We start from the raw sequence: 19288 nt of genomic DNA, 5'->3' as shown, positions 1-19288 counted from the left end.
AAGAATACATGACAAATATTTACAACTAAAACAAATAAGCTAATGTACCATTCCACAGGTCCCAAGTGGAATGATCGTCATTTTTTAATGAACACTAAGAGTCATTTTACAAATACTAATGCACTGAATTTAAAATAAAAAAGATTTTTATTTATTTATAAGGTAATAAACATGTAATACAACTACTGTAATACTTATTTACAATGAACACATTACTGCACTGAAATGGTGCAGAAGTTAGATTATACTTACACACACACACACACACACACACACACACACACACAGACACAGACACACAAATTTTCAGTGAACACATTACTGCACTGAAATTGTGCAGAAGTTATGTTGTACTTATATACAAATCAGTTGGTTTTACTAAGAAATTCATCAACGGAGCAGAAGGAGTTGGCCACCAATAAATCCTTTAGGCTTCTCTTAAACTGAATTTCAGTGGTTGTTAAGCTTTTTATGCCTGCTGGCAAGTTATTGAAAATGTGTGTTCCTGAATAATGCACACCTTTTTGTACAAGACTAAGTGACTTTAAATCCTTGTGAAGATTATTCTTATTTCTAGTATTGATTCCATGAATTGAGCTGTTGGTTTGAAAAAGTGATATATTTTTAATGACAAATTTCATTAAGGAATAAATATATTGGGAAGCTGTAGTTAGTATCCCTAGTTCCCTAAACAGGCTTCTGCAGGATGTTCTTGAGTTCACACCACATATAATTCTTACTGCACGATTTTGTGCCCGGAAAACTTTAGCTTGGCTTGATGAACCACAGAGTCCCTTATCGAGTGAGTAGAGCGCTGCCAGTGATATTAATACAGTCTATAGCGCTGCCAACATACAAACATATAAACAGGCTACTTACATAGCCCCCCTACTCCACTCAAAAATTTTAAAAAGTGTTTTGGGCAGTGGTCAAGACTACGTTGTTAAATTTTTTTATGTTAACAATACCAAATAGATCAGATGCACACAAAGGTTAAGTAATAAGCTGTTGGTCACTAAAGCAAAAATTAACCTCACAGTCTCTAAAGACAGTTTTCATTCAGCAGAAGAGAAGTGTATGCCGGTTTTATGCACAAAGGTTGAGTAGCAAAAGAAAATGCACATGTAGGTAGTGGACCACCATGCAGTCTTGAAGAAGCAGTGTTGTCCTTTCCATGGAAATACAGTGCTGATTCTTAATATAGACAACTTCTTTGTAAAACAGTATTGTACTTCAAGGAGAAACCGAATTAAGTATCACTGTTTTAAATATTGTGACCTTGTATCGGAAGAGTGCAGAGTCCAGTCTTCACCCGGCCGTCGTGATTTAGGTTTCCGTTGTTTCCCTAAATTACTTCAGGCAAATTCCGGATGGTTTCTACTGTAAGACCACGTCCGACTAGCTGGTTCATCCCTGTCAAAATAGTCCTGTAAGGATGTAAATGTCTGTGTTTATGAAATACGTTATTTTTGTCATTACTATAATACCAAAACACATTAAGTATTGTTTGTGGCGAATCAAGCGCCGTATCATTTGTGAGATACAGAGGAGGGCAAGTGTGCCCAGACTTTTTCCAAACTTTGTCAAAATATGCTTCAGTATATTAACGCTAAAAATTTTAAACCTCAGAGTGTTCAGATGAATATGTTTCCCGAATACATCGTTTTAAATTAAAAAAAACAAGTGGCGCTAAATAATAAAGCTGGAAAGCTACAAGTGGTTCGGAAGGTGCGTATGTATGTCGCAACTAACGGTTACAAGTCTCGGCTTGATCAGAGCAACTTTTTGTTCAAAATCGGTGTTTTTACGAAAAATTGAAGGTGGTAAACATTAGAGTTAGAAAGATGAAAATGTGACTCTATTAAGTTACCTGTAATAATTTTCAAGTAATTTATTAAAAACTGAATTTGGAATAAAAATTGCATTATTTGTAACAGATTAAGTGTCATATATACACTCCTGGAAATGGAAAAAAGAACACATTGACACCGATGTGTCAGACCCACCATACTTGCTCCGGACACTGCGAGAGGGCTGTACAAGCAATGATCACATGCACGGCACAGCGGACATACCAGGAACCGCGGTGTTGGCCGTCGAATGGCGCTAGCTGCGCAGCATTTGTGCACCGCCGCCGTCAGTGTCAGCCAGTTTGCCGTGGCATATGGAGCTCCATCGCAGTCTTTAACACTGGTAGCATGCCGCGACAGCGTGGACGTGAACCGTATGTGCAGTTGACGGACTTTGAGCGAGGGCATATAGTGGGCATGCGGGAGGCCGGGTGGACGTACCGCCGAATTGCTCAACACGTGGGGCGTGAGGTCTCCACAGTACATCGATGTTGTCGCCAGTGGTCGGCGGAAGGTGCACGTGCCCGTCGACCTGGGACCGGACCGCAGCGACGCACGGATGCACGCCAAGACCATAGGATCCTACGCAGTGCCGTAGGGGACCGAACCACCACTTCCCAGCAAATTAGGGACACTGTTGCTCCTGGGGTATCGGCGAGGACCATTCGCAACCGTCTCCATGAAGCTGGGCTACGGTCCCGCACACCGTTAGGCCGTCTTCCGCTCACGCCCCAACATCGTGCAGCCCGCCTCCAGTGGTGTCGCGACAGGCGTGAATGGAGGGACGAATGGAGACGTGTCGTCTTCAGCGATGAGAGTCGCTTCTGCCTTGGTGCCAATGATGGTCGTATACGTGTTTGGCGCCGTGCAGGTGAGCGCCACAGTCAGGACTGCATACGACCGAGGCACACAGGGCCAACACCCGGCATCATGGTGTGGGGAGCGATCTCCTACACTGGCCGTACACCACTGGTGATCGTCGAGGGGACACTGAATAGTGCATGGTACATCCAAACCGTCATCGAACCCATCGTTCTACCATTCCTAGACCGGCAGGGGAACTTGCTGTTCCAACAGGACAATGCACGTCCGCATGTATCCCGTGCCACCCAACGTGCTCTAGAAGGTGTAAGTCAACTACCCTGGCCAGCAAGATCTCCGGATCTGTCCCCCATTGAGCATATTTGGGACTGGATGAAGCGTCGTCTCACGCGGTCTGCACGTCCAGCACGAACGCTGGTCCAACTGAGGCGCCAGGTGGAAACGGCATGGCAAGCCGTTCCACAGGACTACATCCAGCATCTCTATGATCGTCTCCATGGGAGAATAGCAGCCTGCATTGCTGCGAAAGGTGGATATACACTGTACTAGTGTCGACATTGTGCCTGTGCCTATGTGCCTGTGGTTCTGTCAGTGTGATCATGTGATGTATCTGACCCCAGGAATGTGTCAATAAAGTTTCCCCTTCCTGTTCTTATTTCAATTTCCAGGAGTGTATTAATGACAGAAGGTTATACTTACAGCACTTGATTACATCCATTAAATAATGTAGATATAGCAAGTTACAAGAATTTAACATAAACAACAATCAATATAAGGTCTCTTAAATATATGGTTCAGAGATCATGTTCCACTGTTGGTTCCATCCTAAAAATTGTAGCCGGTGAAATTTAAAAGCAATCAAGCGAAAACTTTTTCTGTAATTAAAACCAACTTAACCCCATTCTACTACTACTAACTACTTCTTCTTCTGCTGTGCATAAGATGCGAAGTCGTCCATCTTTGTAACCTTCAACTGTACTGCAACATATTTGGTAATATTCTACAAAAAATTTTATGTCAAAATATACCAGCGCTGTACACATGTAAAATTATGTAATGAAATATATGAATGACTATCAAAATTAATCACATCACGATGTAGGGAAAACGCTGATTCTGCAGATATTACTTGACGATGGCGGCAATGTAAGCTGTCGATATATGTTCATGAACGACTGCACTTGGCTGGATAGCCGAGAATAAAGCAAATAAATTGGACATAGATCCCGCTGTTTTGTGAAAAACACTATTTTCTCGTGTTACTCAAACATGTTTCGGCACCTCTGTTCCATCATAAGTTGGTTTTGTTTATTGAAAAACTGTAAAAAGTGAACATACTTTAGCTTGTAACTGATCTAAGTAGAGGATTACTAATAATTTTAACTGCAAATACAGAAAAAATCGAGAGCTGAAAATCCATAAAAGAAATCAAATTTATGTCATAGGAGGTTAAATTTTATCGCCCTCAAGTTTAATAGACTTTGGTACGTTTTATTACTAACAGTGTAATATATTTTACGACTTGACACCGCTGGATTTTGATAGATTTTATGCCAATTGAAGCCATTGCCTTTATACAGCCATGTAACCTGTTTTAAATGTCTCAAGATATCTGATGCTGGTTTGAAGCCTGAATCTGGTTGTGGTAAAGAAGTATTTATTATCAGCTCTTGGCAATCAAGTATAACATTTTCTAAATACTCGAGCTGTGGGGCATCATTTTCACAAAATATATATTTTTTGTGTTAATTGACAGCGCTTCGATAATCTGCGTGTGACATACGCTAACCATTTTTCCTGAACATTGCTGTTAGATGAAAGACTTCCTTGGGCGAGTTCTCAGAATCGGGAACACTGTATACTCTAAGTACAAATGTCATAAGTACACGCATAGATTGCGGCAGGTGAGAAAAACTTGAAGATTGTAAATACAAAAGCATGTGAGTGGGCTTACGATAAACAGAATGACGCAGCAATCATCATTCTTTGGTGTAACCACGACGTCCAGTAATGGAAAACCATCATAAATTTCTATATCTATGTTAAACTGGACATTCTTACAAAGATGCTAGGATTCTGCAAAAAATTCATTATCTGTCCTCTCTATGGAGCTACACTATGAAAGTGTCGTAAATATGCTGAAAATGTATTGGCTTTAGGTTGTTAACTCCTTATAACGCTAGCATCTTGTTATACATCACTCTTCCCTAACAACCTAACCTTTAGTCCTGTCATGGGAAAAGCCACATATAACACTAACTTGCCACATATGTTGCACAAGTGTACCATGAAACAAGCTAATGTTATACTCCAAGAGGATTTGAATTTTTGACCACCCATGTGTCTAATGGACAAAGGTATCAGACTATAATTTTGAATATGGTGAAATTAACAGAAAAACTAAATGGACTTTAACCCTGGGAGTTAATGAAAGTGTTAAAAATCATATGTGAGTGAAAAAAAAATGAAGGGTCGCCAGCGCAATTAGGCACATTAATTTGGAAATATATGTTTAAGAAAATTGAACATTGGTTATTAAAGTTACTTTCGTTGCTGTTTCCCTTTGAGAAGCGTACAGGATACAAACTGACACAGGCCACTCTGGGCTGTGTGTAGCAGTAGTTATCAATAACGCACACACCAGTAATTATGGAAAGCAAATTTGCGCAAAGCTCATGTTAATAACAACTACACTCAAGATCATTACTTCAACCAATACTGAAATGTTACTGCATGAAGTGCAGAACTAAATTTGGGCATGAGGGACTTCTATCTTAACTAACACAAAAAACACAAATAACGATAAATAATATCATAAATACTCTGTTTATACTCCTGTACATATATCAGTTTTCCTTAGCAGCAATAATAGTCCAATTATCTTTCTATTATGTGGAGATTATGCTGGGGACCCATAAACTAGTACAGTGTCACTAGTAACGCTCTATGATTATATCAATCGAAAGGACTAATTCAAGCAAAGCCAATCCTTCACTTCACTTGGAGTAGTTCATAATTTACTTTGCAAGACAAAAAAATCAATAGTGAGCTCAATTAACTTCGAAAAAGGAACCATTCATGACAGAAATAAAAAACAATACTATTTTTAAAATGAGCTTAACATACTCGTCTTTTTTTCCACCTGTAAAGCAGGTATTTTCGACAGTAACATTTACACAATCTGGCACTATATTCCTCCAAACTATACTTTGCAGCAAACTAAGAGTACTTTATCAAAATCCTATCTAACTTCACTTTCGTGGTTTTAACTTCAACTTTTGCGACTCCTTTTACATTTGAAAAAAAAAACCTGTAAAACACTTGAATGCAAGAATTCTTCACAAACAGGATGCTCAGTTTTAGTAGCACTTAGGAGAGGACCCTGCATAGGTTCGTGATCGGTATAGAAGATATAGTTCCAGACACAGAGTTATAACATGGCCATAGACATAGCTGCATGTATTAAGTTAGTAAAGCAGTGGCGAAGTTTTGGTGGAAAGCGACATGGTAGATAACTGTACTCACGACTCTTGATGTTCGAATGCTCTATAAAATTTATTCTTGGCATCGGATTTTCAACATATTAGAAGCATTTCTTTTTTGCCAAGAATATCAAATACTAGTCAGATCCACATCCAAGGCAAAAATTCTTTCCAAAGCAACTTCCAATTACCTCAATTAACAGCGTCAAAATGTACCGTGCTATATCTAGCCACATACTGCGTACCTTTCACACCATGGAGCCGCCCAGTTCGACGGCCAAAACCACCTTTTACATCGCGCCGTGTTTCTGTTGCGGAGGGACTTCCCCACGCCTTTTATATATATTACAAATACAAGTGCCCTAAGCCTGAACCAGCTTCCAATAAACATTGTCTTTCCTATAAACATACACATATTATAAAAATTTATTATTTTAGCAAATCATTTAGCTTTTTTCATATATACATTACAAAACTCTAAATTTCCTGTCGCAAAATTATTGACTTTAACTAATACAAAATACACACTTCATAGTTGCAGATACACAGTTGATTGGTGTAAGTATTACAGATGCCTCATGTTTCATTGAGGTTTCCCAACAGAGATTCATCAATGAAACATACATAACAGTTCAAAACAGTGCTGCGTGAAAAAAAAATTTTTTTGCAAATATGTTACACAATAAACACTTCACACAACTGTTTATGTAAAAACTGTTTCATCAAGTATTAAAAAGAAAAAAAAACATGAATTACTGTTGCATTTAGAAAATTATATATCTGATTATATTACAACCATCCGACAGCATGAGAATACAATTCTCATGATTTCAGAAATTAATTTCAAAGTTGTGTGCTAGGATACAGTTCTCCATATTTACACAGAAATATGTAACAAAGATGGGGATTACCAGGTAGCTTTCAAGAAGGCCCTTGTTGGAGTCACTGTAATGACACTTCATAACAATAAAACACACAGAGTAAAATACTATTTGATTAATTCCGTATACACTTTTACATTTTACCTCTAATTACTCGTTGCTGTAGATGTAAGGTTTTAAATCTACAATATTATAAACACCTAATGGCTTCGTTGACTTAGAATAAACAAGATAAGAGGCGTTATTGTGTGGAGTTCTTTGCACTTCAAATGAACAGTTATAAATATATTTGAACTTAGAAATTTCCTGGTTTCTTTCACTAGCTTTTCGTGATTTTTTACTAATACAAAATCACCAATGTTGAATTTGGCCACATTAAGGCCCTTATTGTGCCTTTTAGATCTGGCTTCCACTTTTTCTTTCATTCTTTTTTTTACCAAGTCTTTTTTTTCCCCTCAGCTCTAGCTTTACATAAGGTGGAAATTGTAAGGTCTCTTGAACTATACTTTTGCTCTTATGATTAACCCTTTCGTGGTTGATGGGTCATATATGTCCCACTAACTTTGAGCGCCAGTTCGAGTGTCGGGATATATGTTACCCAGCTCTGCACGGTGCTGCCATCTAGGGACGACTGTACTGAACCTAAGGAAAAAATCGGGACTACACTGCAAAGGCAATAGAGAAGCGGTGACTACTTCTGTTGACTGGCGTGTATATATGGCCGCTGCAACGCCACTTATTTGTGTCATTCTTCAGTTTTCATCATTTCTCACTTTCCAGCGATGGCTGAAGTAAGTAATTCATCTTATTACTAACTTAATAATCATTTTTTAGTACAAATACAGTGTGGAATGTACTTCTCAGCGACTGTACTATCTTATAATCGATATAAAATTAGTGGGACACATGTGTCCCAGCAGACATTATTTGTAAAGATTAACAAGACAATTGATTAATGGGTATTCACCCAGGAAAAAGAGGGATTCAATGCCCACTTTCTTCCCAGCAGAGAGAGGAGTCTCTAGTGTGCCAGATGAAGTCCGACTCGTGAACGTAGGCAAACATGTACTGAAAGACAGTGGCACTAGGAAGCGATGCAGATTCTGCAGCACAAACTCTAAAGAGAAGAGAACAAAAGTTGATTGCACTGCTTGTGGTGTACCACTCTGTGCCACACCATGTTTTTCCAAGTTTCATGGAATGTAAAGTTTTGTAAGTATTGATCATGTTATATTTTGACTAAAGTTCAGTCTTGATCACACCATTTATGTTTCAATGACATAGGTAACCGGTTTCGGTTATTTTTACACAACCATCATCAGACCCATGGCTCCCTTAGGATGGTATGCAGAGCTCTCCCCAGCTGCAACAGAAACACGAAGTTGACTTCGTAGCAGCTGGGGAGAGCTCCGCATACCATCCTAAGGGAGCCATGGGTCTGATGATGGTTGTGTAAAAATAACCGAAACCGGTTACCTATGTCATTGAAACATAAATGGTGTGATCAAGACTGAACTTTAATCAAAATATAATAATATATCGATCACTGTATTCCAAAAATGTTTACCAATATTGATCATGTATCATGAAAAGTGAATTATAATAAATATTTTTTACACTGGCTCTACAAGATTACATGCATGTATAATTTGTAGTTATTTTATTCTCTGCAAAATCCTGTTTATGGCTAAAAAAAATAAAATTACAAAATCAGTCAGTCAGCAGAAAAGGTATCTTGCGTTGGTTCATGGGACAACTTCCTGTTGTGAAAAAATGGAGAACTTAAAAAATATTTTGGTGGTAAAAATATAATAATAGAATATAATAATAATAGAATAGAATAATAGAATAGAATATTATAATAATAGAATTTCCTTGGGTGTAAATCCTGTAATTTCATGGTGGAGAGTATTCATTACAATTTCAAAGTCTGCAATAAACCTGCCCCATGCCTTATGATTGTGGTGGCAGTAAGTTTGACACTACCTAGGTCACGCATATAGCACTCCCAGATATGTTATTTACTGCCAATCACCTGTGTCTGGTGGCTTCATTGGTTTCTCAATTTCTGCGTCTTCCACAAGTCTTGTCAACTCTTGCCACTGTATCGTATCATCTGGTGGTTCTTTCTTTCTTGGTTCGGTATTTACTGCCAGATTTTTCTTGGACAAAACTTCATTTTGCTTTTCAGATACATGTTTCGATATAATTTGTTCCCTTTCCTCTATTTCTACATATTATTCATCGGAACTATCATTTATTTCATGTTCACTGTCTGATTCTAACGTCAAAGTTACTCTCAGACAACGAGCAAACTCCTCTTTTGACCTTTCATCAGTTTTCGTATTTTCAAAATTTCCATTTTTTCCGAAAATTTCTATTTCATCTTCAGACACAGGAGTTTCTTCAATATCACTTTTGGTGACGTCAATTTTAACTTCATATTTAGTATAATGATCTTGAATTTCAGTGCTTCGCATATATTCATCTGAATCTACATTCTCATGGCCATCAACAATATTTAATTGTATGGCTCTTTCGTCAGCCAGGATCACCTCATCCGCACTATAGAGTACTTCATCCTCCTCCAGATTCCTATTTATACTGACCACTTTTCTGTTTCTAGCGCCACTTTCTGTAACATCGGCAGCTCGCATTCTTTGGGCGGCACCTTTCTCTCCCTTAGCACCACTTAATCTGAAATCGCTGCTCGCGCACCTTGCGCAGCACTAGCTACTTTCATCTCCTTTTCATTTTCGGATAACGCCCTCTTTTCAACGTTTGTCCTTTAGCTTCCCCCTTTTATTAATTCTCTGGCCACTTGTAGTGGGAAACAAATCGTCACGCCATTCTGCGATCCCTGAAGACTTCTTTTCAAACAAATGATCTGCCTTTTCGCTTTTACTTAATAACGTGTCCGATACCTTTTTGATTTCGGTGATATTTCCCACCGAAACAGGTCCACTGAATTCCCTTAAGACGTTATCTCTTGCTACTGCTGCTACTGCAAGCGCAAGACGGACAGCTGATGGCTCCACCTAGTTCAATGCACGCTGTAGCTTAGTTCACATGCTGTCGCGTGCAACATAATCTCTCGTATGTGACTCATTCATGCCCACACCTGTTGTTCTGGGCGCACCGCCTTGTGATGCAGCTCTACCGTTTGCTTATGTCTTAAATTCACTTTGATTTAGCTGGTATGATTTCCTTAATTTGGGCTGGTAATATTTGTCCATGCGAATCTGGCCTATAAAACACGTGGGCCCTAGTTTTCCGTGTCATTTCGGTTTTGATAGACTAGCGGTGCACATCCTCTACTGCTAAATGACATGTTACTGCTGCCTCTGCCTCTAGCTCTTTGCATGACATTTAAGTGGTAACGTTAGTTCTCATTCTGTTCGTTATTTTGACAATATTCACGGTTCCCTCTTCAGTGGTTCTCATCTTATACTCTTTCCAAAAGAGATGAGAAGCTTTTGTGATTACTTTGCATGTAACGTTTTGAATCCTCCGGTAGCTTTTTCAATAGATTCCACACTATTTCGGATTCCGTTCGTCTGTTTCTTAAGTATGTCAGTCTCCGATACCACATTTGAAAACTCTATCATTGAGTTTACGTCTCTGTTGTCATATAACTTAGCCATGATAAATCCCCGCCATAGTCAGTCCTGTTAATGCTCCAAACAGTATTCCTTTATAAATTTCTGTTTAAATTCACCAAATGACATTTGTTCTGTATCCAAATTTAGGCCCCATCTTTCTGCCATCGCCAGCTGATGCAATAATAACCACATGGTACTTTTTCTGGTCCGTTACGTAATCAGGAAAAGTCCTTTTAGTTTTTTTAAAAAAATCTAATGGGTGCCATCCATTATGCTTCTTTGCTGGATCTAATCGTTCTTCACCCTCTAGCAATTTACTACAAATTATTCTGTCTGTGACATTATTCGGTGTTTCTCTCATTTTCCTTTCAAGGTCGTTCACTTTACTTTGAATCTGGGAAGCATTCTGCTCACCCTTCTTTTCGCATATTGCCACTTGCTACTCAGTTCCTTTTCGGAATCATTCATCATTTGTCTCAATTGAGAAATTTCGGTTTTACACCTGTTTACTAATTCGGTTTTGAGACCGAAAACTTTTTCATCAACTTTTGTTGCTCTTCAGTGTCTTGAACGTCCATTATTTCGGTGTCGAACCAATCGTTGATGTCATTAATCTGTCCCTGCATAGTGGCGACATTGTTATTGATCGCATCTATCTCAGTTTTTAAGTCTTTGTTTGCATTACTCACAAACCTACTTTTGAGTCTATTTTTTCGATCTGTTTACTGATTTTAACATCTTGTGTTTTAATTTGTTTGTTAATATTACTATCTTGTGCTGCAAATTGTGCAGACAATATTTTTAACAAATCGTTCATGCTCAGTTGTTTTTCGTCCTCTTGTTCTAAGGTGTCCTTATATTCAAATTCTACTTCTTGTGTTTCGCTCGTTCCACTTTCGACTTTCGCTGAATTGAATACATCCATCATTCATTAACATAACTACTGTCTCCATTCGTGTCTTCCTCCGGATCTTGTTTTCTTTGCGACGAGCTCATCATCTGAATTTGAATGTTGCCGTGAGCATGGTACTCAACGAAAGCCTGTTGCCATCCCATGGCGTCATCAGTGTTCTCGTCTAGTGAACTACTGCCACCTAGTACACTAGGTACTTTTTCGTCTCGCTCCTTCTGACCTACTGTCGTCTTTGTATCCATTTTAATTTTGTTAATACTTTATATTTTATCTTTTAAAGAACTGTAAAGTTTTCTGTTAATTATTTTGCCTGATTTATTGAAAGTTCGCGCTGCTGGACATTCAATACTCGTCTTACAATTGTTTTACACCCAATATTTACGTTATGAACTGTATTTTAGAGAGTAAAACAGATGAGTGTCCTGTCACGGTCGCTATGTATAACACTAACCTGTTGTTACACGTCACTCTTCCCTATCAACCTAACCTTTAGTCCTGTCATGGGAAAAGCCACGTATAACACTAACTTGCCTCATATTTTGCACAAGTGTACCATGAAAAAACCTAACGTTACCCTCTGAGAGGATTTCAATTTTTGGCCACCCATGTATCTAATGGACAAAGGTATCGGACTATAATTTTGAGCATGGTGAAATTAACAGAAAAACTAAACGGACTTTAACCTTGGGAGTTAATATAAGTGGTAAAAATAATATGTGAATGAAAAAATGAACGGTCGCCGGCGCAATTAAGCGCATTAATTTGGAAATATATGTTTAAGAAAATTGAATATTGGTTATTAAAGTTACTTTCGTTGCTATTTCCCTTTGAGAAGCGTACATGATACAAACTGACACATGCCACTCTGAGCTGCGTGTAGCAGCAGTTATAATAACGCACACACCAGTAATTATGGAAAACAAATTTGCCTGAAGCTCATACTAATAACAACTAGACTCAAGATCATTACTTAAACCAATATACTGCATGAAGTGCAGAAATAAAGTTGGACATCGTTCTGGACACAGATTTATAACATTCGGATTATTATTAAAACCACACACACAAACTAACTGGTCCATCCCCATATACATAGCTGCATGTATGAAGTTAGGAAAGCAGTGGCGAAGTTTTGGTGGCAGCGACATGGCGGATACCTGTAATCATTGCTCTTGATGTTCGAATGCTCTATAAAATTTCTTCTTGGCGTATGATTTTCAACATATTAGAACCATTCCTTTCTTTCCGAGAATATCGAATAATAGTCACATCCACATCCGAGGCAAAAATCCTTTACAAAGCAGCTTCCACTTGCCTCTCTGAACACCGTCAAAGTGTACCGTGCTACGGGTAGCCACATACTGCGTACCGTTCACACCAAGGAGCCGCTCAGTTCGACCGCCAAAACCCCTTTTTACATAGCGCGATGCCTCTTCTGTTGCGGAGTGACCTCCCTACGCCTTTTATATATATAGTGCCCTAAGTGTGAAGCAGCTTTCAATAAACATTGTATTTCTTATAAACATACACATATTGTAAAAATTTATTATTTTAACAAGTCATTTAGCTTTTTTCATATATACATTAAAAAACTCGAAGTTTCCTGTCGTAAAATCAATGTCTTCAACTAATACGGAAGACAAACCCCGTAGTTGCAGATACACAGTCACATAATATAAACCTACTTTTGATCGATATAAGTGTTACATCCTGAAATATCTTTTCAAAACTCCCCATAAAAATTTCGGCAACAAGGAAAAAAAAGAGAGCTTCTCATGGCTATCCTGTCAGGATGTGAAAAATATATCCTTCGTTAAACACAAAACAGGCTCAGGATACAGCATGTTTCAGACCGGATGTCTGAATGAAATTTGTCACCGATGAGTGCCATGAGTCTACGAACGACGTGGAAAAAGTGAAATCACACCAAATCTAACTAAGTGATGGTATCACCAATAGACTCGGGACACTTGATATAAGCAACCCAGATCTTGCTGATACTATCTCGGTGCATACGCAAAACACTTCAGCCGCTAACGAATTACACTACGTGAGTAGTAAATGTAAGTCTTCGACGGCTCACCATCCTATCGAGCGTGGTAGTAAATGACAACTGGCTGCGTTCCTGTAAACACCAACTAGCATTTAGTATTTGGGGGAAAAAGTTTCTTGATTCACATACTGAATTACTTCTGCCGTCGTCCGTTATTTTACTGATTAAATAGTATAATTCATCTGCTACTTCTGGGGTCTCATTTCATAATCAAATAATCTAGATTCTCGATCACTTACTCTCTTTTACCTTCTTCGTCTCTTATAACTGCAGTCTAGTTTCTGTACAAGCTGTAGATAACAATTCAGTCCCTGCAGATTGCGTGCAGTAGGGTAATATAAACTATCTTATAAAATTTATCCGGACTTCTATTAATGGACGTTAAGATGGGGTATGTCCACCCTGCACCTTTACATATCATACGGCGGCCTGAACTCTGCTGGTTGACACTTTCAGTGAGGCGACTGAATATCTGTCGAGGCATGGCAGTCCATTCTTCCTCTGTATTTGAAACCAGATGAGGTTGTGATTTATTTACACAAATAACGTTTCCTTGCATAATAATAAATTATGCATTAATTATTTATTTCTAATACTACTACTACAAAACTGCATTAAACCCTTTACCAATTACCCAGTTAATAATCTCCTACAAACACTACACCTTTGTTCTCAGATTGTTCATTTATTTTGGTGCATTTAATTTGTAGACGGTTGTTCCGGTACTGGATCCGTCCTCCTACTACTCCGGTCAACAGCCATAGTCTGCTGGATTCCTTGGGCGTAGGGCAACACGTCAGAAGCGTTACCATTACTGCAAGTAATTCCACCCATCACTGTTACATCTGAAAGTCCACAATTCCAGGATCACTTGCATCAACGCAATCTACACTGAAGAGCCAAAGAAACTGGTACACCTGCCTAATGCCGTGTATGGCCCCAGCGAGCACGCAGAAGTGCTGTAAGACGAAATGGCACGGACTCGACTAACGTCTCAAGTAGTGCTGGAGGGAACTGACACCATGAATCCTGCAGGGCTGTCAATAAATCCGTAAGAGTACGAAGGGGTGGAGATCTCTTCTGAACAGCACGTTTGCAAGACATCCCAGACATACTCAGTAATGTTCACGTCTGTGGAGTTTGGTGGCCAGCGGAAGTGTTTAAACTCAGAATAGTCTTCCCGGAGAAACTATGTAGTAGTTATGGACGTGTGGGGTATTGCATTGCCCTGCTGAAATTGCCCGAGTCCATCGGAATGCACAATGCACATGAATGAATGCAGGTGATCAGAGAGGATGGTTACGTACTTGTCCGAGATTTGATATTTTTCCGGATTCCTGATATTCACGGTACACTCGTTAAATGGTCGCAAAGGAAAATTCTCACTTCATCACTACCTCGGAGACACTGTGTCCCATCGCTTGTGCACCGACTATAACACCGCTTTCAAACTCAATTAAAACTTATATCCTGCCATTGTTGCAGCAGTAACCGATCTAACAACTGCTCCAGACACTTGTCTTATACAGGCGATGCCGACCGCAGCGCCGTATTCTGCCCTTTTAAATATATCTGTATTGAATATACGCATGCCTATAGCAGTTTCTTTGGCGCTTCAGTGTAGGTTCTTTGATCAGTATTACACTCGGTGGTTGCTGAACTCGATTATCTTCTCTCCATATCCAGAGTACGTTGTCTAGCCTTGATGGCAGCCTGATGACTTTCGATTGAATACCTCGTGAAATGTTCCTTGGTCTTCCTGAATACTGCAGCTGCAGTATCGTCCAAGATGCGCCGGTCGATAAGCTCCTTAGTGCAGCTTTGGGATCCAATGTTCTTAATACCTGACGTCCATTAAAAAATGGTTCAAATGGCTCTGAGCACTATGGGACTGAACTACTGAGGTCATCAGTCCCCTAGAACTTAGAACTACTTAAACCTAACTAACCTAAGGACATCACACACATCCATGCCCGAGGCAGGATTCGAACCTGCGACCGTAGCGGTCACGCGGTTCCAAACTGACGCGCTTAGAACCGCACGGCCCCACCGGCCGGCTGACGTCCATTACCCACTGCATCGTAATAGAGCGTGTGCCCACACTTTCGCAGGCCCAGCTATCGTTACCTGTCTTCTGATTTTGTATAGATATGTGGCGTAAGGGACATGGCCAGTCAGGTGATGTAGCAATCCATTTGATGGGTTAACAGATCTCATTTTTAATCTCTCTCTGATGTTATGGAGAAATTTGTATGTTTTCCTGCCTGTACTTGAAGTTTTCCATTCATTTTGCCACATCTCTAAGATGCAATCTTTTACTGCCTTTTTCGAATTAGCGTCGATTCCAAGCACCCTTATTACTTCCATTCGATTGCCTTTCTTCAATCAGTAAAAGGCACCCATTTTCCTAATTTCCAAGTCCAGTGGGCATACTCCTAGAATTACTAACAAAGCATCATTCGGGGTAGTGCAGCAGGCTCCCACTAACCTTAGTAGCACGCCTCGTTGAGCTCTTCTCACCACTGAAGCTGGCTTCACTAACTGCAGTCTATGAGCCCAGACGCTCGCACCTTATCCTACGAAGGATGCTAACATAGATTAGTGGTATAACCTGATTGTCTTCAAGGGAAATCGAAATTGCCTATTTGCAATAGCTATGACTGGATGTTGGACACTGTGGCCTGGGGCGAAGTCGACGTTCCAACTCATCCCAAAGGTGTTCCGTTTGATTCAGGCCGGGACTTTGGGGGGGCCAGTCCACTGCTAGAAAGTTATTGTCCACAAACCACTACCTTACAAATGGTGCCTTATGACAGGGGGCATTATCGTGCTGATAGAATCATTGTCTTCCAACCGCTCCTCAAGTGTACACAGCGGATGATGCTGACGTAATGTGTTCACATCCTTCCGCATTTAGTGTTTCCTTGAGCGCAATAAAGTGACAACACACCAACTACGAAAGACACACCCATATCGAACACCATCATCATCCCATCTGTACTTGACTATCGTCACTATACACGATGGCTGGCAGCGTCCTACAGAGATTCGTCAAACCCAAACTCTTCCATTGGCTTGCCACAGGCTATAGAATGATTCATCACTCCAAATCCCTCGCTTCCAGTCATCCACTGTCCAGTAGCGTTGTTATTTACACCGCCTCAAGCATAGCTTAACATTGATTTCAGAAATGTGTGGCTTAGGAGGAGCTGCACGACCACTGAACACCATTATTTTTATCTTCCTACGCACAGCTGTAGGTTAGATGGACTATTGGGAGCACTTTGGAACTTGAGTGATTCCATGCACTGATTTCATGAGATTTCTTACAGCCACCCTTCGCGATGTTCGACGGTCACTGTCCGTCACTATATGGTCTTGGTTTAGCTGCGGCTGTTTCTCAGCGCCTCCACTTCACAGTCACATCACCAACAGTGGACACAGTCAGCTTTAGAAGGGTTGAAACGTCCCGGACGGAATTTATAGTCAGGTGACATCCAATGAGTAGCCCACATTCGAAGCCACTGAGGTCTCTCGACCTAGCCATTCTGCTGTTAACGCTATTCTGCTGAGAACACAACACTCCCCGCCCCCGTTTATACTGGCGGGCGTGACGATACTCGCGATGAGATGCACTGTCGGGACCTGGATCACTACATCACTCGAACAATAGCTTTCTTTTGATTTATATAAAACACAGATACAAACAAAACTGCACATACACACACTGGGTCGGAATATTTAACGACTTTGTGTCAGCATCACAGGTATCCGTTTCCCTTTCTTCACTTTTTTTCTCCTTGCTGCAAACACAAACTGTAAATCAGGTCTTGTAATCGTTTGGTAAGCTGCCTGTCGTGGAACCATACGGATAACGAGGACGACAAGCATCTGGTAGAGATCCACGTGCATTCCACCAGGTAATACATATTTGTGGGCTGTACCGTCCACAAACCGTTTTAACATTGTGAAACATCCCCTTAGAACAATTTATACATGACTGTGCTTAAACTGACACACAATATTTTTAGCGCAACGTAATCTGACTTTCAAAAATCCCTACAAAAGAGTGGCCCTGACTAACATTAACCTATACGTTTCACAAATCACTTACCTCACCAAAAATCTTCGTTACTCGAACTACTGCAATACAGCGAGCGCCACTACTGCCAGCTAAATAAAAGATTCAAACTACGGAAGGCACTAACTACTGATAGGCATAGTTAGCAAATGAAAGATTTTAATAGAGAACAAACAATGTATTTACCTCAATAGTGTTCAAAAGTCCTAATGTATATAGCAGTTCATGATATCCAGTATTACAAATTTCAAAACTCCGCCATCTCTCTCCTCACATCCACCACTGCTGGCGGCTCACCTCCAACTGCGCAACGCTACGCGCTGATAACAGCCAACTGCCCAACACTACAATGGCAGACAACAATGCAAACTAGCCACAGACTGCACACAGCACAGCCAGTGATTTTCGTACAGAGCGCTACGTGGCGTTACCAGTATAAAAACCTGAACAGCCTACTTACATAGCCCCCATGCTCCCCACAAAAATTTTACAAATTGTTTTGGGCAGTGGCCAATAATGATTTGATAAAATTTTTCATAATTATAATAACAAAGATATCTAATGCACACACTTATTGATGCAATGTTGGTCAAAAGCTAAAATTCACAGTCCATAAAGATAGTCCTGATCATTCATCACAGTAAAATTTCAGTGTTTTTTTTTTTTTTTTTTTTTTTTTTTTTAAGTCTGAGCAGTAAAAGAAAATGCACACGGAAGTAGTGGATTTCCATGCAGTCTTGAACAAGTAGTGTTGTCCTTCCAACAGAAAGACAGTGCTGACTCTCGAGATGCAGACAGGTAATGGGCCACAACAGAGTAAACCCACAGCAGAGTCATTCGACGTTTTGAAGAATATCGGTAGGTAGGTCATCACAGAGCAGACCAACTGTAGTCCTGGTAGAGATTACGGTATTGGTGGGGCACCAGAGGTGCAGACCCACTGTAGTTCTGGTAGAGATTGTGGTATTGGTGGGCCACCAGAGGTGCAGACCCACTGCAGACCTTGTAGAAATTGTGGGCAGGCCCACTGTAGTCCTTGTAGAAATCGTCGTAGCTTTCTGCAATAATTTCAAAACCTAAAAAAAATTCTCTGCTCATTTCAAGAGTGTCATCTACCTCAAACCTACTTTAAAAATCATGCTCCTTTAACAAATACATCATTCAAAGCTCTCATAGTATCACAATGGTTCTGAAAAAATATTAAGAGTTCACAAAGTACATACAAAATACAATTTCATAAGTGTGAAATTACCCAACTGTGTAATTGCGTAAACATATATCACTGATGTAGTAAAAAAAATGTTTATCTCTCAGTTAAATGATCAGATAGCTGTGTAATTTATGTGTTAGAGAAATATGGTACCGATGTGTAAAGTTGTATAAGCAAATACGATATTAGCTAGGGCACCTTGTGCTTGCCAAACACATGGTACACAAAGCAGGCGTGTACCCCCTGAGGATTCATGTAATTATACCCTCAGGTGTTACAGATTACAGCAATGGAATGAAATGTATCACGGAAAACTTTCTGTCATTGTATTTCAAATATCTTTAAAAATAAATATTTTAAGTACAAAATTAATCACTCAAATACGTGTACTGTA

Source organism: Schistocerca cancellata, chromosome 6, assembly GCF_023864275.1.
Source record: "Schistocerca cancellata isolate TAMUIC-IGC-003103 chromosome 6, iqSchCanc2.1, whole genome shotgun sequence".
NCBI classification, from domain to species: domain Eukaryota; kingdom Metazoa; phylum Arthropoda; class Insecta; order Orthoptera; family Acrididae; genus Schistocerca; species Schistocerca cancellata.
Note: the sequence above shows the minus strand (reverse complement) of the source record.